The sequence below is a fragment of the Aquarana catesbeiana genome, linkage group LG09, assembly GCF_042186555.1.
Source record: "Aquarana catesbeiana isolate 2022-GZ linkage group LG09, ASM4218655v1, whole genome shotgun sequence".
NCBI lineage: Eukaryota > Metazoa > Chordata > Amphibia > Anura > Ranidae > Aquarana > Aquarana catesbeiana.
The window spans coordinates 270,163,271-270,186,441 of NC_133332.1; the positions used below are offsets into that span (position 1 = coordinate 270,163,271).

Sequence of the window (23,171 nt, forward strand, 5' to 3'; positions counted from 1 at the left end):
GTGCGATTAAAAATGCACTTATTACTGTAAAAATGTCACTGGCAGTGAACCCCTAGTGGTTAACACTAGGGGGCAGTCAAGGGGTTAATGTGTGTCCTAGGAAGTGTTCTAACTAAAGGAGGATGTGGACAGTGCAGGAAAACAGATTTGTCAGTTCTCCCCTCAGAGAACCAGAAACTGTGTATTTACACACACAGATCCCGGTTCTCCGTGTGCCCCGAGCGATCGCGGGAGCCCGGCGGTGATTGAGACCGCCGGGCACTCGTATTGGCTCAGGGGGTGAGCGAGGGGCGCACCCTAGTGGCCACAGGGCAAAGCAACGTTATATAACGTTATTTCGCCCAGCCATGCCATTCTGCTGCAGTACAACTGCGGCGGCTGGTCGGCATGTGGTTAAAGTGGTATCCAGTTTCCAGGAAAACTGGGAAGTAGTCCCTCTGAGTTTTCAGAAGAGAGTCACTGAGTGCACAGAAGGAAGATTTCAGTTCCTTACACATGGTCAAATTACTAACAGTGTACTTGGTCAAAAGAGGTAAGTGGACAATCTTTTCATTTAGCCCACAGGTCCTCAAGAGTCATCCACTGTTGGGTTACCAGGGTGATTAGATTGACATCCAGGAAGTAGGCTTTTCTGCTCTGGAACAATTGCAAGCTTATTTGACTAGAGGGGTGGCAGCCTTTTGGGCAGTTATGCCAGGATTGCTTGTAAGACATACAGTATCTCACAAAAGTGAGTACACCCCCTCACATTTTTGTAAATATTTTATTATATCTTTTCATGTGACAACACTGAAGAAATGACACTTTGCTACAATGTAAAGTAGTGAGTGTACAGCTTGTATAATAGTGTAAATTTGCTGTCCCCTCAAAATAACTCACCACACAGCCATTAATGTCTAAACCGCTGGCAACAAAAGTGAGTACACCCCCAAGTGAAAATGTCCAAATTGGACCCAATTAGCCATTTTCCCTCCCCAGTGTCATGTGACTCGTTAGTGTTACAAGGCCTTGGGTGTGAATGGGGGGCAGGTGTGTTAAATTTGGTGTTATCGCTCTTACTCTCTCATACTGGTCACTGGAAGTTTAACATGGCACCTCATGGTAAAGAACTCTCTGAGGATCTGAAAAAAAGAATTGTTACTCTACATAAAGATGGCCTAGGCTATAAGAAGATTGCCAAGACCCTGAAACTGAGCTGCAGCACGGCGGCCAAGACCATACAGCGGTTTAACAGGACAGGTTCCACTCAGAGCAGGCCTCGCCATGGTCGACCAAAAAGTTGAGTGCACATGCTCAGCGTCATATCCAGAGGTTGTCTTTGGGAAATAGACGTATGAGTGCTGCCACCATTGCTGCAGAGGTTGAAGGGGTGGGGGGTGAGTCTGTCAGTGCTCAGACCATACACCGCACACTACACTGCATCAAATTGATCTGAATGGCTGTCGTCCCAGAAGGAAGCCTCTTATAAAGATGATGCGCAAGAGAGCCCGCAAACAGTTTGCTGAAGACAAGCAGACTAAGCACATGGATTACTGGAACCATGTCCCGTGGTCTAATAAAACCAAGATAAACGTATTTGGTTCAGATGGTGAGGAGTACAAAGACAATTGTGTCTTGCCTACAGTCAAGCATGGTGGTGGGAGTGTCATGCTCTGTGGCTGCATGAGTGCTGCCGGCACTGGGGAGCTACAGTTCATTGAGGGAACCATGAATGCTGTTAGGTTCAACTTTTAAATAAGTTGCTTATAGTTTATATTGCTTTGTCTAATTATTGCTTCATATAGGAATTAAGACACAGAGTCAGGTATGTCTGTATCAAAGTTCTGAGCATCCCCCCAAAAGGACTGCTCCCTTTACTTCTTTTATAGGCAGTTCCAAAAGCAGTAATCTTATCGGCATTACCAAATGAGGTTAAGGTACAAAGAGTTTCTCATCAGCGAACATGTAATGATTATTCAGCAGTTCCAAATTCCATCTAGATACAGATTGATAGAACAATTGATACGTACACAGGTAAGAAAGGAGCACAAACAACTTAAATAGAACAATTGATACGTACACAGGTAAGAAAGGAGCACAAACAATTTAAATAGAACAATTGATACGTACACAGGTAAGAAAAAACAGAAACAATTAAAAAGTGGAACTCTAAGTCATTATTTCAACCCTATCAATTTCCCCCTTTGACATCATCCTCTCCTTCCCCCTGGGTCCTCATGAATAAGTTCTAGTCAGTTTTTCCCCAGAGTCCTTTCCCTGACCGCGAGTTGTCAGAGGGGTAGAACCCATCCCCCTAGGTATTACCAACATCTTAAAATTCAAGAAGAGGAGTTTTATAGGAGTAGGGTGATGTCAATACACACTTATCAGTATACCCTGTCTATTCTCCTAATTTTCCTATTTATTTTCCTGTATACACATATATTTGTGATTGTAAGTGATATTAATATTAGAATAATAATTACCATTGGACTTAACAACCAGTGAAAGATATTGGTTGCTGTAGAAGACATTCCACTAAATATATCCCACCAATGTGGTGCAGTATCCTGTTGTATCTGTGAGGAAAGATGTACTAGTCTACCTTTGTCAATAATCATTTGCTACTTTAGGATCATCTATAGCCCATTCGAAAGTTGTTGTTTCCTCTACTTCAAGTACATTAATACCAGGAGTCCATGCATATATTTGTAAAACAACAATCTTCAACAAAAAAAAATATGTAAGTAGATGTTTCATCATGTTGTTTTCTCGGGTTGTTTCTTGCAATGTGATGCGTGTATCCAGGTAGGTTTTCCTTCCAGCTTTACTGAGGTGGCTGTGGTCAAGAGTACTTGGTAAGGACCTTCAAACCTGGGTTCCAATGTCTTTCTGGTGTGTTTCTTCACATATACATAATCCCCTGGTAGCAGAGTATGTGTACCTGTTATTGAATTAGGGTCTACATAGTTTACATAGTAGTTTACATAGTAGGTGAGGTTGAAAAAAGACACAAGTCCATCAAGTTCAACCTATGTGTGTGATTATGTGTCAGTATTACATTACATATCCCTGTATATTGCGGTCATTCAGGTGATTATCTAATAGTTTCTTGAAGCTATCAATGCTCCCCGCTGAGACCACCGCCTGTGGAAGGGAATTCCACATCCTTGCCGCTCTTACAGTAAAGAACCCTCTACGTAGTTTAAGGTTAAACCTCCTTTCCTCTAATTGCAATGAGTGGCCACGAGTCTTATTAAACTCTCTTCTGCGAAAAAGTTTTATCCCTATTGTGGGGTCACCAGTACAGTATTTGTAAATTGAAATCATATCCCCTCTCAAGCGTCTCTTCTCCAGAGAGAATAAGTTCAGTGCTCGCAACCTTTCCTCATAACTAAGATCCTCCAGACCCTTTATTAGCTTTGTTGCCCTTCTTTGTACTCGCTCCATTTCCAGTACGTCCCTCCTGAGGACTGGTGCCCAGAACTGGACAGCATACTCCAGGTGCGGGCGGACCAGAGTCTTGTAGAGCGGGAGAATTATCGTTTTATCTCTGCAGTTGATCCCCCTTTTAATGCATGCCAATATTCTGTTTGCTTTATTAGCAGCAGCTTGGCATTGCATGCCGTTGCTGAGCCTATCATCCACTAGGACCCCCAAGTCCTTTTCCATCCTAGATTCCCCCAGAGGTTCTCCCCCCAGTGTATAGATTGCATTCATATTTTTGCCACCCAAATACATTATTTTACATTTTTCTACATTGAACCTCATTTGCCATGTAGTCGCCCACCCCATTAATTTGTTCAGGTCTTTTTGCAAGATTTCCACATCCTGCGGAGAAGTTATTGCCCTGCTTAGCTTAGTATCGTCTGCAAATACAGAGATGGAACTGTTTATCCCATCCTCCAGGTCATTTATGAACAAATTAAATAGGATTGGTCCCAGCACAGAACCCTGGGGGACCCCACTACCCACCCCTGACCATTCTGAGTACTCCCCATTTATCACCACCCTCTGAACACGCCCTTGTAGCCAGTTTTCAATCCATGTACTCACCCTATGGTCCATGCCAACGCACCTTATTTTGTACAGTAAACGTTTATGGGGAACTGTGTCAAATGCTTTTGCAAAATCCAGATACACCACGTCTACGGGCCTTCCTTTATCTAGATGGCAACTCACCTCCTCATAGAAGGTTAATAGATTGGTTTGGCAAGAACGATTCTTCCTGAATCCATGCTGATTACTGCTAATGATATCATTCTTATTACTAAAATCTTGTATATAGTCCCTTATCATCCCCTCCAAGAGTTTACATACTATTGATGTTAGGCTAACTGGTCTGTAATTCCCAGGGATGTTTTTTGGGCCCTTTTTAAATATTGGTGCTACATTGGCTTTTCTCCAATCAGCTGGCACCATTCCAGTCAATAGACTGTCTGTAAAAATTAGGAACAACGGTCTGGCAATCACCTGACTGAGTTCCCTAAGTACCCTCGGATGCAAGCCATCTGGTCCCGGTGATTTATTAATGTTAAGTTTCTCAAGTCTAATTTTAATTCCGTCCTCTGTTAACCATGTAGGTGCTTCCTGTGTTGTGTCATGAGGATAAACACTGCAGTTTTGGTTACTGAAGCCCCCCGATTCACTCGTGAATACTGAGGAGAAGAATAAATTCAATACCTCTGCCATCTCCCCATCCTTTGTAACCAGATGTCCTTCCTCATTCTTTATGGGGCCAATATGGTCTGTCCTCCCTTTTTTACTGTTTACATACTTAAAGAATTTCTTGGGATTTTTTTTGCTCTCCTCCGCTATGTGTCTTTCATGTTCTATCTTAGCCATCCTAATTGCACCCTTACATTTCTTATTGCATTCTTTATAAATTCTGAATGCTGTGGATGATCCCTCAACCTTGTATTTTTTGAAGGCCTTCTCCTTTGCTTTTATATGCATTTTTACATTGGAGTTAAGCCATCCAGGATGTTTGTTCGCTCTTTTAAATTTATTACCCAATGGGATACATTGGCTAATGCCCTTATTTAATATGCTCTTAAAGCAAACCCATCTCTCCTCTGTATTCTTTGTTCCTAATATTTTATCCCAATTTATGCCTTTTAGCAAGGTTTGTAGTTTAGGGAAGTTGGCTCTTTTGAAATTCAGTGTCTTTGTGTTCCCTTATGTCTCCTATTTGTGTGATTTATACTGAAACTAATTGACCTGTGATCGCTGTTACCTAAATTGCCCCGTATTTCCACATCTGTTATCAGGTCTGTATTGTTGGTAATCAGTAGATCTAGCAATGTTTTATTTCTAGTTGGTGCGTCTACCATCTGACCCATAAAATTGTCCTGCAAGACATTAAGGAACTGGCGAGCCTTAAATGAATGCGCGGTTCCCTCCGCCCAGTCTATGTCTGGATAATTAAAATCCCCCATTATGATAACACTTCCCATCCTTGCTGCTAATCCAATTTGTGATAGGAGATCCGTCTCCACTTCCTCCCTCAGGTTAGGGGGCCTATAGCATACTCCCAGTATTATTTTCCCCTTAGCTTCATCCCTTTGGAGCTCTACCCATAAAGATTCCACCTCCTCCCTAGCCCCCTCAGTGATGTCATCTCTCACATTCACTTGTACATTATTCTTGATATATAGGCATACCCCTCCCCCTTTTTTACCCTCTCTATCCTTGCGGTATAGGGTATACCCTTGAATGTTTGCCAGCCAATCATGAGAGCTGTTGAACCAGGTCTCTGAAATTCCCACAAAATCCAAATCCTCCTTGTACAACAGTATCTCTAGTTCACCCATCTTGTCCGCCAGGCTCCTGGCATTGGTGAACATGCCACATAGTTTAGACCGGTCGCATATTGTCCTCGTATTGGGTGTTTCAAGATTGCAACTTGGACTTGCTACTATACTCACCTTGTGTTTTTGTGCTTTGGTTAACCTACCACTAATGCCCCCAATACTACCCTCTGGAATATCTTCCGCGCTGGCTATCACTGTCTCTGGACCCTCCCCCCCATCGCCTAGTTTAAAAACCCCTCTAACTTTTTGGCCATCTTCATTCCCAGCAGATCTGCACCCTCCTCATTTAGGTGCAGTCCATCCCTTCTATAGTACCGGTTACCGACTGAGAAGTCGGCCCAGTCCTCCAGGAACCCAAACCCCTCCTTACTACACCAGCTCTTCAGCCACTTGTTTACTTCCCTAATCTCCCTCTGCCTCTCTGGTGTGGCTCGATGTACCGGTAGTATTCCTGAGAACACTACCTTGGAGGTCCTTTTCCTCAATTTAGCTCCTAAGTCCCTAAAATCGTTCTTTAGGACACTCCATCTGCCTCTGACTTTGTCATTGGTGCCAACGTGCACCATGACAGCCGGGTCTTCCCCAGCCCCTGCCAGTAATCTGTCCACAAGATCCGTGATGTGCCGAACCCGAGCGCCTGGTAGACAACATACTGTTCGGCGCTTCAGGTCTTGGTTACAGATTGCCCTCTCTGTCCTTCTAAGAATTGAGTCCCCTACCACCAGAATCTGTCTTTCCTTTCCCTTTGCTGCCCCCCCACTCTCACTGGAGGAGTTCTTCCCCTGGCAGCTAGGAGAGTCCCTCAACTCCAGCAGTGCTGGTCCCTGACTGGTTACACCAATGTCACTCAATGGAGCGTACTTATTGGGATGCTCCAGTCCTGGATCGGCCTCCCTGGCACTTCCCCCTCTACCCCTCCTGACTGTCACCCATCTACTCTTTGCTAGTGCCTGCACCTCTTTGTCTCCACCCGCCTCTGTGCTGGCCCCTGCCGGCACCTGCCGTGTACGTTCCTGGCTCACCTTTAGTATGGAGGGACTTCTCAGTGCTGACAGTTGCTTCCCCAGATTCAGAATCTGGGCTTCCAGGGAAACAATGTGCTTACATTTTGCACAGCAGTATTCGCCCTCGATCGGATGATCAAGGAACGCATACATGCGGCAAGATGTACAAAGAGTCGCCTCTCCACACCCGCCAGGCATCGTACCTATTAAATTTAGTGAGGATTTGGGGATTTTACCCTGTCCAAATTACCTAACAACTAGCTTCCTGGCACTAATACTCAAGACAATACACAGGTACACAATACACAAGTACTAACGATCCACACACACTACTCAGACAACACTCAGATACTCACACTACACAGGTACTATGACCCCTGTTATAACCTCCTGTTTTAAACTCTTGTTTATAACTCCCACTTAAAAAAGCTCCACTTACACCAAGCTCCACAGCTTCAAACTGAGCACGCTCAACTGAGTCCTACAACAAGTTAAATAGTCACCTGGGAGCAATTAACCACACCCTTAATTGATAGACTGATGAAACAAAAAAAAAAAAAAGAAAAGCTATTTAAAAAGTGACAGCAAAAGGCAAGATAAAAACTAAAAGGAAAAGTCCCCAAAATGCAACCCAGCAAACACCAACAGACAGCAGCAATACACACACCAACAGACAGCAGCAATACACACACCAACAGACAGCAGCAATACACACACCAACAGACAGCAGCAATACACACACCAACAGACAGCAGCAATACACACACCAACAGACAGCAGCAATACACACACCAGCAGACAGCAGCAATACACACACCAACAGACAGCAAGACTTGTATACTCTAACTCTTGTTTATAACTCCCACTTAAAAAAGCTCCACTTACACCAAGCTCCACAGCTTCAAACTGAGCACGCTCAACTGAGTCCTACAACAAGTTAAATAGTCACCTGGGAGCAATTAACCACACCCTTAATTGATAGACTGATGAAACAAAAAAAAAAAAACAAAAAAAAGAAAAGCTATTTAAAAAGTGACAGCAAAAGGCAAGATAAAAACTAAAAGGAAAAGTCCCCAAAATGCAACCCAGCAAACACCAACAGACAGCAGCAATACACACACCAACAGACAGCAGCAATACACACACCAACAGACAGCAGCAATACACACACCAACAGACAGCAGCAATACACACACCAACAGACAGCAGCAATACACACACCAACAGACAGCAGCAATACACACACCAACAGACAGCAGCAATACACACACCAACAGACAGCAGCAATACACACACCAGCAGACAGCAGCAATACACACACCAACAGACAGCAAGACTTGTATACTCTAACTCTTGTTTATAACTCCCACTTAAAAAAGCTCCACTTACACCAAGCTCCACAGCTTCAAACTGAGCACGCTCAACTGAGTCCTACAACAAGTTAAATAGTCACCTGGGAGCAATTAACCACACCCTTAATTGATAGACTGATGAAACAAAAAAAAAAAAAAAAAAAAAAAGAAAAGCTATTTAAAAAGTGACAGCAAAAGGCAAGATAAAAACTAAAAGGAAAAGTCCCCAAAATGCAACCCAGCAAACACCAACAGACAGCAGCAATACACACACCAACAGACAGCAGCAATACACACACCAACAGACAGCAGCAATACACACACCAACAGACAGCAGCAATACACACACCAACAGACAGCAGCAATACACACACCAACAGACAGCAGCAATACACACACCAACAGACAGCAGCAATACACACACCAGCAGACAGCAGCAATACACACACCAACAGACAGCAAGACTTGTATACTCTAACTCTTGTTTATAACTCCCACTTAAAAAAGCTCCACTTACACCAAGCTCCACAGCTTCAAACTGAGCACCACCAGTCTGGAAGAGAAGAATACACACTTTTGTGGATCTTAGTTAGACGTTGTTGTAATTGTATCACATATGCAGTCAAACTATCACATTGCAATTGCATACTCTGTGGAAAGTATAAACCCAATCTAGGTGCATTCCCAAAAAGTATCTCATATGGGGATAATCCTGTCTTTCCTGTTGGAGTGTACCTTATAGAGAACAAAGCCAAAGGCAGGCATTCTGGCCAAGGCTTGTTTAACTCTTGCATGGCTTTTTGTATTTTTAACTTTATTGTCCCATTTACTCTCTCCATTGATCCTGAACTCTGTGGGTGGTAAGGGGTGTGAAAACTTTGTTGAACCCCTAACATGGTCATCACATTCTGCATGATTTCTCCTGTAAAGTGTGTCCCCCTATCTGATTCTATGGTTTCAGGAAGACCAAACCTAGGTATTAACTCAGTGATCAGTTTCTTAGCTGTGGCTTTAGCTGTAGCCGATTTTACTGGATAACTTTCGGGCCAACCTGAGAATAAATCGATACACACGAGGACAAATTCAAAAGGGCCGCTCTTAGGCATTTGTATGTAATCAATCTGCAGTCTCTGGAAGGGGTATTGGGCCCGGACCTGGTGTTTACGTGGGGTTTTTACTCTCTGTCCTGGGTTATTCAGGAGACAGATTTGGCAGGCTGCACAGTAGTTTCTTGCAGTGCTACTGAATCCAGGGGTGAGCCATCCTTGGTTCACAATCCTATACATGGAATTGGAACTGACGTGTGTGGGTAGGTGAACTGCCGCTGCCATTTCTGGGTACAGAGAGGCAGGCAGGCATATTTTGCCTCCTTCCCTCCATACATTGTCAAGGTCTGGTGCTGCTCCCATCCTGACCCACTTATCTTTCTCGCTCTCCCCTGCTTGCTCCTGTAATTTACTCAGCTGCTGCCATGCTGGTTCTGGGATACTCACCTCTACCGCTGCTAAGGTCTCAGGGCTTCCTTCCCCTAGAGCTGCCTGTTTTGCAGTCAAATCTGCAAATGCATTTCCTTTTGCCTCAATTGTTTTTGCGCTCGTGTGTGCCGCTATCTTCATAATGGCTACTCGTTTAACCTTTTGAAGATTGTTCAGGACTCTCTTAATCCCTTCTCCATGTTTTACAGGTGTACCTGCTGCTGTCAGATAACCTCTAGCCCTCCATATGTGGCCATAATCGTGCGCTACGCCATAAGCGTAGGCAGAGTCAGTGTAAATATTCCCTTCTCGTTCTTTTAAGTATTCTAGGGCTTGTTCTAAAGCTTTTAATTCTGCTTCCTGTGCTGACATGTGGGCTGGTAAGGCCTGTTCTTCAATTACCTGCGTATCAGTCACTACAGCATACCCTGTGTGATATTTACCCTTGTCATCAGCAAACCTACTACCATCTATATACAAGGTGTGCTCAGCATTTAAAATCGGTGTATCTGTAACATGTGGGAATCCCATTGTCTCCTGTTCCATGAGCTGAAAACAATCGTGCTGATCTACTTCTTTAAACAAAAGAGTGTCAGTGTCCTCATTTCTTTTCTCACTAGTACTATTAGTACTATCATTCCCCCTTGCCAAATCTGGTGACTGAAGAGGCAAAAAGGTGGCCAAATTTAAGGTTGTACAGCGCTGAAAAGTAACATTTGGAGGTAAGAGTAAAGTACACTGTAATCTTAATTGCCTAGCCATTGAAATGTGTTTGGGCTGTACCTGAGACAAGATTGCATGTATGTCATGTGTGGTATGCACTACGACTGGATTGTCTAGAACAATCTCTGATGACTTATCTATGATAATTGACACTGCAGCTACCGCCCGTACACAAGACGGTGAACCTCTAGATACTGGATCTAATGCTGCTGAAAAGTAAGCGACTGGTCTTTGTTTTACATGTGCCTGTGTCAGAACACCTGTGGCGTGTCCAGTGATCTCAGCAATGTACAGATTAAATATCTTGGTGTAATCTGATATACCAATAGCCGGGGCAGAAATCAACAACTTTTTCAAAGTGATAAACGACTCATAAGCTACTTCTGTAAGCACATACGGTACAATTTTCAAACAATCGTATAATGGCTGCATCAAAGCGCTAGCATGTGGTATCCACTGTCTACAATATGACACGATACCTAAAAACATACGCAATTGTTTGAAATTCCGTGGGGGTAACATTCCCTTTATCACTTGAACCCTCTCCTCAGTGAGATGTCTCGTACCCTGTGATATACAATGTCCCAAAAAGATAACTTTTTCCTGACACACTTGTAACTTTTTCTTATTAACCTTGCAACCTTTTTCTGCCAAAAATCGCAACAAATTAAGGGTGGTGGCCAAACAAGTTTCTTTGTCAGGGCAGCATAACAATAAATCATCCACATATTGTAACAATACACAAAAATCTGGTGGTACCCATTCTCCCAACACCGTTTGCAATGCTTGCGAATAAAAGGTAGGTGAATGCGCCATACCCTGAGGTAGGCGTGTCCAGGTTAGTTGCCGATTTTTGATTGAAAATGCGAACCAAAGTTGGCATTCTTCAGCAAGCGGGAAAGAAAGAAAGCGTTCGCTAAATCTATAACCGTAAAGTACATACTGGTTGATGGTATTTGTGACAGTAATGTATGTGGATTGGGTACTAAAGGTGTCATCGGGGCTAGTATTTTGTTGACCGCTCTAAGGTCTTGGACCATTCTATACTTAACCGGACTACCGGCTACTAATTTCTTTTTAACCGGGTACAAGGGAGTGTTTGCCGGTGATTTTACCTCTTTTAGAACTCCACTTTTTAAGAAGGATTGGACCTGCATTTCTATGGCCGTCTCTTGGGGTGCACTAAGTGGATACTGCTTTTGTTGGGGAAGCACTGCTCCTGGAATCAGCTGTAGGGTAACCAGAGGTATGGGCAAAAGTCCAACATCAGCTGGATGTTTTTCCCATAGTTCTCCTGGAAGGGACGACAAAATCTGATCTAAGTCTGAAGGAGGTGGGCCGGACAATTCCGATTCCTCCTCTAGGTATTGTATTAGGTTACACATCTCCATGTGTTCTTGATTATCCCCTATAGCTAAGGTGACAGTGCCATCTGGGTGATAGGTAATGTTAGCTCCTATTTTCTGCAAAATGTCAGCTCCTAACAAATTAGTGGGGGCTCCTCTGGATACCAGAAAGCGTGAAAGGAACATGTGGTTTCCTACTTTAACTTTCAGAGGTTTTGTAAGCGGGGCGTCGGCTAAAATGCCATCATATCCAGTTATTAGTAAAGTGTCAGGTGATTTTTGGCCAGGGAGTAGTTCAGAGTCAGAAAGTAACGAGCGTGAAGCTCCTGTATCAACTAAACAAGAGATTTTCTTATTACCAACCGTTATATTTGTCTTAAGCATTGTTGTTTTGGATTTTTCTAAAACCGGGGTGAGTCATGCTCGTGGACCATCTCCCTGCTGCCTGATATGACTATTTTTGTTGTCCCTGGGCTGGTTCCTTCTCTGATTAACTGGAGAATCAACACCTTCCTCTCCTTCATCCCTTATTCTTTTCTTACAGTTGCGTCTGATGTGACCAATCTTGTTACAGTAGTGACAGGTAAGGGGTTTGCGAAAGGAACCTCTACCTTGCTCTTGGGGACCCCCGAGTGCGTTGATAGCATGAGATTTCCTCCCTTTGGTTTCTGCTAAGTCCGCCTCTATGCCTTGCGCTTTTTGTAACAACGTCCCTCTATCTCTAGTTGCCCTCCACTCTGGTGTGCAGGCTTTCAGTCTCTCACTTATCTGTGGAATTAATCCCTCCATAAATTGTCTATTGAAGGCTCGGATTGTGACTGGCAGGGCCAAGTCCAATCCCTCATCTGCCATCATACTTTCCATAGATAAGTAAAATTCCGATACAGTCTGTCCTGGCATTTGCTTCATGGGTGATATGGACCCCCTCTCCTGTTGTTTTGCCTGACAAAAAGCTTCTAATCTAGCAATAAAAGGGGCCCTTGAGTCTATATGTCTGACATGTCCTGTCTCTAAATTGCCATCCCCATCAACTTGTCCTGCAGGTCTGTGTGGACCTATTTCTGTCATAAACTGGTTAAACAGGGTCAGAGTCATTTTGTGTCTGCATAGATCCTCCCCATCCTGCCAGGTCGCTTCATGTGTATTCATTAACTGTGTCACAAATCTACAAAAAGCAGCTGGCTTTGCTACCGGGTCTGGGGTGCTCTGTATTAATGCCATAAGGGTGTCTGCCGACCATGGTGCCCAAGTCCTTATTTGCATTCTACGAGTGACAGTAGGCGGGGCATTTGGATGGGCTGCTTGTCCAAATTCTGGATTGTTTACCTGAACAATGCGTGTATCAGTGCGTACGGGAGCTACAGTTTCTGGATGAGGTTTTTGTGCCCCACAATGCACACATTCTACTGCCCATTCTGGGTTTTGTGCTCCACAATCCTGACAAACCCATCCTCTCCCCTCAAGTACCGGATATATCTTGTGTGATTTGTGTTCTACGTCAGTGTATGGGGGTGGGATGGCTGAGCTGGGAGCCTCGACATTTTTTGTTCTTCTATCTTTCATATCCCAACCATCACAATCTGGATTATATTTCCACCCCTCTTCTTTCGCTCTATTTGAGACCTTAATTAAGCATTGAACCTGACGCATCCATTGCTTCTCTAACACCTCTCCTTGTCTGTCCCTTTTTATTTCACTCCATACATCCGGGTCTAAGCCCGCTGCTCCTTTCACCTTAAATTTACGAAGGACATCCTTTAAGTCCTGTGCTTCGGTTTTCCCATAAATGTTCTTAATTATCTGTGGCACCGTATAGTGCGCCACAATTCCCTGACGGGGTTTTGTGTTCCTCTGGCCCATTCTAACAGTCCTGCCTAGGTAGCGTGTGGGACACTTAGTGTACAATATAATGCGGCTACAACATATACAAGAATGAATAATTACTTTATATGCTAGCCCAATAGCAAACCAGCTAAGTTACACTAGTTCCTCGTTGCCTTCCTCCTAGGGTGCTAGAATTCTAGAAACCTCTCCGGAATGAGATTTCTGAAACCGAATTACTTTATATGCTAGCCCAATAATAAATAATTACTTTATATGCTAGCCCAATAACAAACCAGAATGCGGCTACAACATATACAAAAATGCGGCTACAACATATACAAGCATTCCTTTAAGTGGCCAGGTATCCGACTAGATCTCGGGACTTTGTTGAGACCTTATTCCCTCCCCGTATCTGGGAATCCCTCTCATACACTCTTATCCCTGCTTTATGGAGCAGACAGGGCTTATACTCTCAACCCGTCTATGGTTTATGAGTTAGATGTGAGGTTAAGCATAAGCGTCAGACCCCCAAGCTCACAAGCCCTCAGGTTCCCAATCGTGTGAGGTAAGGCGCATTCCGTTGCTTAGTTCGGCAATCCCCTTCTAACTCATACCATCCTTGACAAGGCTCATTCACTTTCTCAACAAGACAGACAAGACAAACACAGACAACAAAACAAACAATTCCAGCAATATAAACTAAAATATGCAGTAATTCTAGACTCACCACTACAGAGGCTGGTGTTTTAAAACCAGGAGAACCGTAACTGACAGAACGGATAGGCACAAATCAGGGGAGCACAGAATATAAGAAAAATAAAGCTTTTTCTTACCTGCGCAGGTTTTTTTTTTGATCTGTGGTTCCCGGAATGCCTGTCTTTTTGTTCCGTCAGCGTAGCTCAACCACCTCTTGTAGTATCATCGGTGAGTCCCTGTTCGGGCGCCAAAATGTTAGGTTCAACTTTTAAATAAGTTGCTTATAGTTTATATTGCTTTGTCTAATTATTGCTTCATATAGGAATTAAGACACAGAGTCAGGTATGTCTGTATCAAAGTTCTGAGCATCCCCCCAAAAGGACTGCTCCCTTTACTTCTTTTATAGGCAGTTCCAAAAGCAGTAATCTTATCGGCATTACCAAATGAGGTTAAGGTACAAAGAGTTTCTCATCAGCGAACATGTAATGATTATTCAGCAGTTCCAAATTCCATCTAGATACAGATTGATAGAACAATTGATACGTACACAGGTAAGAAAGGAGCACAAACAACTTAAATAGAACAATTGATACGTACACAGGTAAGAAAGGAGCACAAACAATTTAAATAGAACAATTGATACGTACACAGGTAAGAAAAAACAGAAACAATTAAAAAGTGGAACTCTAAGTCATTATTTCAACCCTATCAATGCCAACATGTACTGTGACATACTAAAGCAGAGCATGAACACCTCCCTTCGGAGACTGGGCTGCAGGGCCATATTCCAACATGATAACGACCCCAAACACACCTCCAAGACAACCACTGCCTTGCTAAAGAAGCTGAGGGTAAAGGTGATGGACTGACCAAGCATGTCTCCATACCTAAACCCTATTGAGCATCTGTGGGGCATTCTCATATGGAAGGTCGAGGAGCGCAAGGTCTCTAAAATCCACCATCTCCGTGATGTCGTCATGGAGGAGTGGAAGAGGACTCCAGTGGCAACCTATGAAGCTCTGGTGAACTCCATGCCCAAGAGAGTTAAGGCAATCCTGGAAAATAATGGTGGCCACACAAAATATTGACACTTTGGGCCCAATTTGGACATTTCCACTTAGGGGTGTTGCCAGCGGTTTAGAAATAAATGGCTGTGTGCTGAGTTATTTTGAGGGGACAGCAATTTACACTGTTATACAAGCTGTACACTCACTACTTTACATTGTAGCAAAGTGTCATTTCTTCAGTGTTGTCACATGAAAAGATATAATAAAATATTTACAAAAATGTGAGGGTGTGTTTACTTTTGTGAGATACTGTATGTAAGATGGCTAGCTTGAAGGTCTTGTGCGGTCTTTATTCAACCTTACAAACTAGATGTGTGTTCACCAAGTTTGGGACAAGAGATATCAATTATTTTTGGCTTTAGCAGCTTTTCTTTGATTGTTAGTGTCTCTTTTCATTTGTTCTCTCCCACCCATTTATTCAGCTATGGTATATCCCATTGTGTGCTGATGTGAGGTGGGCCAGGAAAATGGAAAATTGTTATCAAATACTTACCGTAATTTTCCTTTCCTGGCCCTTTCTCATGTCAGCACAGGACTCCCTCCCTAGTGGCCAGTCGCAGGCTAGGTTATGGCACACTTATGTTGGGGGAGGTTATCATGACTTTCTCTATTCGTGGCTCTGAGAGTGCTCTATGCCCTGATTGGGCAAAGCCTTCATTGCTTCACCCAATTAGGGCTTAGAATGTACTGTGCGGCGCTCAATGCATTGTGGGGCGTTCATCCCGGACCGTTCGTCCAACAATACTGGGCACAAAATAAGTGAAAAAAAGCCTTTGGAATACAGAGTAAAATAAATAATCTTTATTATTTTTGGCAATAACATGGTGTGGATGTATTTCTTCCAGTCACAGGCTGTGTCACGCCCCTCCAGCCTGTGACATAGAATAACAGGGAGGTGAATCCTCCATTAATCTACAAACTTTTTGTTGTTGTTGTTGTTATTTTCCAAAAACTTGTGGCAAAAAACTAAAATCTTCCATGCACTCAACATACCTCTCAGCAAATAGCTTGGGGTGTCTACTTTCCAAAAAGGGGTCATTATTTTGTACTATCCTGGCATTGCAAGGCCTCCAAAACTGTGATAGGTGTTGAGGAAGTGATATGAGGAAATTACAGCCTTTGAAAGCCTGAAGGTGGTCGTTGGTTTGGGGCCCTCAAGAAATGTGATAGGCAGTCAGAAAGTGAAAGCTGCATAAATTCCTGTATATATACCATCATTTGTAGATGCTATAACTTTCACACAAACCAATCACGGCTGTCTTTTGCACAGGGCAAACAGGGCACTTGCCCTGGGCTTAATCTTTGTTGGGGGGCCTGCGCTACCTGTGAATTGGGGCCCGATGACGGCTTTGCAGAGTGAACAGAGGACACAGGAGGCTGTATTCCCGCGCTAGCCAGCGGAGAGGGGTGGGGCCGGGAGCTCCACTGACGCTCTGACCCCGCCCCTGTGCAGCCTGTATGCTCGGAACAGAGCGGCTGTAGTGAGAGCCAGTGATCGGAGTGGGAGCGTCAGTGGAGCTCCCGGCCCCGCCCTATCTATACTGGCTGGGGAATACAGAGGTCCAGGAGCGGGACCGGGAGTTCCACTGACGCTCCCACTCCGATCACTGGCTCTCACTACAGCCGCTCTGTTCCCAGCATACAGGCTGTATGGGGGCGGGGGGTCAGAGCGTCAGTGGAGCTGGCTAGCGCAGGAATACAGCCTCCGGTGTCCTCTGTACACTCTGCAAAGCTGTCATCGGGGCCCCAATTCACGGATGACGCGGGCCCCCCAACAAAATGTCAGTGGAGCTCCCAGCTGTTGTAGTGAGAGCAGAGAGTGGAAGCCCCACCCACGGACCTCTGAATGTATGTAGTGAGTTTGGCTGGCCTGGTATGTCCTTACACCCATAAAATGCCTGACTGCTTAAACCCTGAGCTGTGTTATTCAACTGTAAAGCTGTGCGTTGCTGAAAGTTCTCTGACCATCACCTGTATAATGTCTGTAGTCTCTGATTGTCTCCTGCAGTATGTCCGCAGTCTCTGATTGTCTCCTGCAGTATGTCCGCAGTCTCTGATTGTCTCCTGCAGTATGTCCGCAGTCTCTGGTAATCTCCTGCAGTATGTCTGCAGTCTCTGGTAATCTCCTGCAGTATGTCTGCAGTCTCTGTTAATCTCCTGCAGTATGTCCGCAGTCTCTGATTGTCTCCTCAGTATGTCCGCAGTCTCTGATTGTCTCTTGCAGTATGTCCGCAGTCTATGATTGTCTCCTGCAGTATGTCCGCAGTCCCTGATTGTCCCCTGCAGTATGCCCGCAGTCTCTGGTAATCTCCTGCAGTATGTCTGCAGTCTCTGATTGTCTCCTGCAGTCAGTCCGCAGTCTCTGGTAATTTCCTGCAGTATGTCCGTAGTCTCTGGTAATCTCCTGCAGTATGTCCGCAGTCTCTGGTAATCTCCTGCAATATGTCCGCAGTCTCTGGTAATCTCCTGCAATATGTCCGCAGTCTCTGATTGTCTCCTGTGGTAGGTCCGCAGTCTCTGGTAATCTCCTGCAGTATGTCCGCAGTCTCTGATTGTCTCCTGCAGTATGTCCGAAGTCTCTGGTAATCTCCTGCAGTATGTCCGCAGTCTCTGATTGTCTCCTGCAGTATGTCCGCAGTCTCTGAACCTCTCCTGTAGTATGTCTGCACTTTGCACACTCTCCTGTAGTATGTGTATTAATGTGCCCCTTTACTTGCTCAATTATCTGGGATTGCTCCACTGCTCAATGGGAGGTAATGATGTGCATTAACCTCTAGCAACCAATCAACGAACAGTAGGGATCTGCTTTATTCTCTAGCAACCAATCAGTAAGTGGTAATGATGTGCTGTAACCCCTAGCAACCAATCAGTGAGCCCTAATAATGTGCATTAACCTCTAGCAACCAATCGGCAAGCAGAAATTATGTGTAGTAACCTCTAGCAACTAGCCAGTGAGCAGTAAGGATAGGCTGTAACCTCTGGCAAACAATTGCAATCGCTGCGTGATCTGCTGCAGTAAACTGATTTTGAGTCTACCTGCCCTGGAGGAGGGGGGGGCCAAGAGAAAATGTTTGCCCAGGGCCCAATCAAAATTAAAGATGGCCCTGAAACCAATTAATATACACTCATTGGGATTTTTCTTTACCATAGACATGTAGCAGAATAATTTTTGGCCTAAATTTATGACGAAATTTGATTTTATTGGATATTTTTTTTCAAAAGTTTCAGTCTTTTTTTTATTTATATCGCAAAAAATTTTAAAAAACAGTGTTTATCAAATACCACCAAAAGAAAGCTCTATTTGTGTGAAAAATAATATATATAATTTAATTTGGGTACAGTGTTGCATGACTGAGCAATTTACAGGTTAAATTAGCACTACGCTGAATAGCAAAAAATGCTCTGGCCATGAAGGGGGTAAAACCTTCCAGAGCTCAAGTGGTTAAGCTGAGGTCCTAGAGAATAAAATGGTGGATGCTGCAATGTTTTATGTCACACGATATTTGAAAAGCGGTCTTTGAAATGCAATTTTTAAAACTGCACATGTTTGTGGAACAGCGCCAAACTACGGTACTTAAAAATCTCCATAGGCAACGCTTTATTATTATTATTATTATTATTGTACTCGCTATAACGTTTGCGGTGAAACCTCACATGTGTGGTGCAAACACCGTTTATATATGCATGCGCGACCTACAGTATGTATGCATTTATATTTGCGCAACAGCACAGAGGATGGGGGTGCTTAAATTTTTTTACATTTTATTATTTATTTTATTTTTTTACACTGTCTCTTTATTTATTTATTTTTTTGAGCACCCTTATTGCTATCACAAAGGATGAACAACATCCCTTGTGATAGAGAGGGGCGGTGACAGGTACTCTTTACTGAGACATCTGGGGACCCCATATTTATCCTCTACCCTTAAAAGCATCTGATCAAACCAAGATTGGCTTCTCAGATGCTTTCACAGGCTGGTAACAGCCTGTTTACATTAGACCATAACTGGAAGTGATAAAATACTTGTTGCTTCTAGTTTCTTAGCTCACAGTGATGATTTAGGATGCTTCAATCCTCAGTTATCTCTATGGTAAGCCAATGGAACCGCTGGCTTCAGTCCTGGGCCTCTTGGTAGGACGGGAAAGCCCAGGAAGGTGGGGCATTTAAAAGCAATCCACGCTTTTCTTGCCACTAGGATTGCTTTTACATTGTACAGCATCGCTTGGAGAAAAAAAAAACTATATTGGGGTCTTGACTGCAACTTCAGCAATGGCCCCGGTATAACCCCTTCAACCAGAGGACGCACCGGTATGTCCTTTTGGGGGAAGGGGCTAAAGTGGTTGTAAACCCTAAAAATATTTTACCTTAATGCATTTAAACTCCTAAGTAAGCAGGTCTGCATACTTGGGAACCATAGTATAACCATACAAAATTATGGCCCACTGGCATAGTTGCCAACTGTCCCGGATTTCCCGGGACATTCCTGGGATTTGGACTCCATTCCTGAATTTGTGGTGTCCCGGGAAATGTCCCGAAAAATCCGCTTCCCGATTTTCGAAACCGCCACCGCCGCCATTTTATTGAAGTTCAGGAAGACGGCTGGGGGGGGCTAGACGGAGCTTCTGCGTCGCCGCCCACCCCCCGCCCCGCTCCGCCTCTGCCCGCCCCGCTCCGCCTTGCCCCGCTCCGCCTCGGCCCACCTACCCCCCGCCCCGCTGCCAGTCTGATATGGAAAGGGGCAGGGGTTCTAGCCATACTGCGGACACACATCTAGGACACCTCTGAGGTAGGGGGGGCGCGCCGCTGTGGGACACCTGATGTGAGGGAGGGGCACTGGGGACACCTGATGTGAGGGGGGGGCACTGGGGACACCTGATGTGAGGGGGGGGCACTGGGGACACCTGATGTGAGGGGGGGCACTGGGGACACCTGATGTGGGGGGGGCACTGGGGACACCTGATGTGAGGGGGGGCACTGGGGACACCTGATGTGAGGGGGGGCACTGGGGACACCTGATGTGGGGGGGGGCACTGGGGACACCTGATGTGGGGGGGGCACTGGGGACACCTGATGTGAGGGGGGGCACTGGGGACACCTGATGTGAGGGGGGGGCACTGGGGACACCTGATGTGAGGGGGGGGCACTGGGGACACCTGATGTGAGGGGGGGCACTGGGGACACCTGATGTGAGGGGGAGCTCCGCTGGGGACACCTAATGTGAGGGGGAGCTCCGCCGGGGACTCCTGATGTGAGGGGGGGCTCCGCCGGGGACTCCTGATGTGAGGGGGGCTCCGCCGGGGACACCTAATGTGAGGGGGGGCTCCGCCGGGGACTCCTGATGTGCGAGGGAGCTCCGCCGGGGACACCTGATGTGAGAGGGAGCTCCGCCGGGGACACCTGATGTGAGGGGGAGCTCCGCCGGGGACTCCTGGTGTGAGGGGGAGCTCCGCCGTGGACTCCTGGTGTGAGGGGGGGCTCCGCCGGGGACTCCTGGTGTGAGGTGGGGCTCCGCTGGGGACATCTGATGTAAGGGGGGGGCTCTGCTGGGACACCTGATGCAAGGACGGACTCTGCTCGGACATCTGAAGCAAGGACGGACGGCTGGTGGCAGGCGACGTGGCAGGTGACACGCTCAGGGATCCCACTGATTCTGCATTATGGTAAGTTGAATGATTTCATTTTATATTACAATGTAATAATAGAAATAATGCACTTCAATCATCCTGACACCATAACAACCATGGTGCCGGGATGATTGAAGTGCTAACACCAGGTGTTTGGAGTATCTTTATCTGCTGATTGTTAAACTTTCTAGAATACACATATTTTTATTGTGTAGGATCTGGGGCTGCTGTCCCATCATTTCCCTCTCCCCCTCTCCCCCTCTAATCCCTCTCCCCCTCTAATCCCTCTCCCCCTCTAATCCCTCTCCCCCTCTCCCCCTCTAATCCCTCTCCCCCTCTCTCCCTCTCCATCCCTCATTCATCTCAGACTCTAACCACACCCTCTTAAGCCACGCCCACTATTTTGTGTAAACCACGCCCATTTTTGCGTGCGTCTATTTTTGCTAGGCCACGCCTACTGACAAATGCCCCGCCCCCTAATTATTGGACAGCTCCGCCTACAGCCACAAAAGTGTCCCACATTTTTTTTTTACAATGTTGGCAACTATGCACTGGGCCATAATGTAGTATGTCTCACATCATTGGTAGCAGTGGGAAGCGCACACAGTTGTGTTCGGAACCATGTGCTCGCCACATGGTTTTGCATACCACCGTCTGCACACGTCACTACTGCATTTCTATTTGACTATATGCATGTGTGTCATTGGTTCTTTTGAATGAATACAAGTGTCTGATTGGCTGATTCTGAAGTCAACAGCCTCTTTTATTATCCATGTGTTTAGTATAAATAAAAGCAGCTTGGCTACCTGGTGGAGGATGATACTGAGCTTGAGGTGATACCAGCATCTGTTTGTGTTACTTGGAGAGAAAGAAAGGCGCGCTTTCCTGGCATTATATAAGAGAGCTGTTTGTGCTTTTAAGCGCAAAGAAAATATATGCTTATAGGGAGACGCTTAGATTTTCCCTGACAGCCAGTGGCGTCTCCAGCTTTCATATTTAGGGGGGGGAACATGGGGGGACAGCGACAAAACTAGGGGGGCAACTATAAAATGCAATTTTATATATATATATATATATATATATATATATATATATCCTGGGGCCCTTTACTACTATCCCACAAGGGGCCCTTTCACATGTTCTGCAGTGAGCTCCCTTCCTACTGTATTGGGGCCCCCCAGGGTGGCAGAAAACAAGAGATATATGTCACCAGCATACCAAGAAAATATAAGGGTCCAAAGCAGTAGGAGAACTATCAGGGTTGCAAAGGTTGTCTTGCTATCGGGCCCTGGTGTTCTGCCACTGTGGGGTTCCCCAGCCTCCTCTTGCTGTCCTGCCCCTGCTATTGACAGCGCTGGTCTGGCATCTCTTGGAATTTACAGGCTTGTTCTCCTGTCCTAAGGATGGGAGAAATCAGTCTGTTTTTTCAGTAACTGAGAGTCCTGGTGGAGTCCTTCCTGCAACTCGCTCTTCTCCCTGCCAATGAGGATGCAGGGGAAGGAGCAGATCGGGCGGCCATGGCTGTGTGAGCACTCGCATTATGCAGTGTCAGCGAGCAGAGGGAGGGGGGAGGAATCACCTGCAGGAGCTGACTGGGGATGCTCTCCCTCTCAATAGAGACTGTGTTACTCCAGCGGCGGCCCGAGTAAGATGTGGCGCATCTGCTACGAATGCAAACAAAAAGACATTGCCTTTTTGTAAAAAAAAAAATTTTAATTGGGGGGCACATGGTGCGGCACAGCATAATGTTGGGGGGGTCAGGGCCCCCTCTGCCCCCCCCCCCTAGGGACGCCATTGCTGACAGCACCAATATTTAAACAAGGGCCAAGATATATCCCAGGGAACTACAGACCAGTTAGCCTAACATAAATAGTTTGCAAGCTCTTGGAGGGGATAAGGGACTAGTTACAAGATTTTAGTAGTAAAAACGGTATCATTAGCAGTAATCAGCATGGATTCATGAAAAATCGTTCTTGCCAAACCAATCTCTTAACCTTCTATGAAAAGGGGAGCTGCCATCTAGATAAAGGAAGGGCTGTAGACGTGATGTATCTGGATTTTGCAAAGGCTTTCGATACAGTTCCCCAATAGGGATAAAACGTTTCCGCGCAAGGGAATTTAATAACACATGCGGCCATTCACTGAAATTAGAAGAGAAGCGGTTTAACCTTAAACTGCATAGGGGGTTCTTTACTGTAAGAGCGGCAAGGATGTGGAATTCCCTTCCACAAGCAGTGGTTTCAGCGGGGAGCAGCGATAATTTCAAA

The 23,171-nt window shown here is 45.3% G+C and overlaps 1 long non-coding RNA gene across 1 annotated transcript; it reads right to left on the reverse strand.

Annotated features, from left to right (window-relative positions):
* Positions 1 to 1,809: 1,809 nt before the first annotated feature.
* Positions 1,810 to 7,906, reverse strand: LOC141108591 (uncharacterized). Its single transcript, XR_012236089.1, has 2 exons — positions 7,236 to 7,906; positions 1,810 to 2,923 (listed from the first exon to the last, which is right to left on the reverse strand). It is a non-coding gene; the product is annotated as an uncharacterized lncRNA (long non-coding RNA).
* Between the last annotated feature and the right edge of the window lie 15,265 nt (positions 7,907 to 23,171).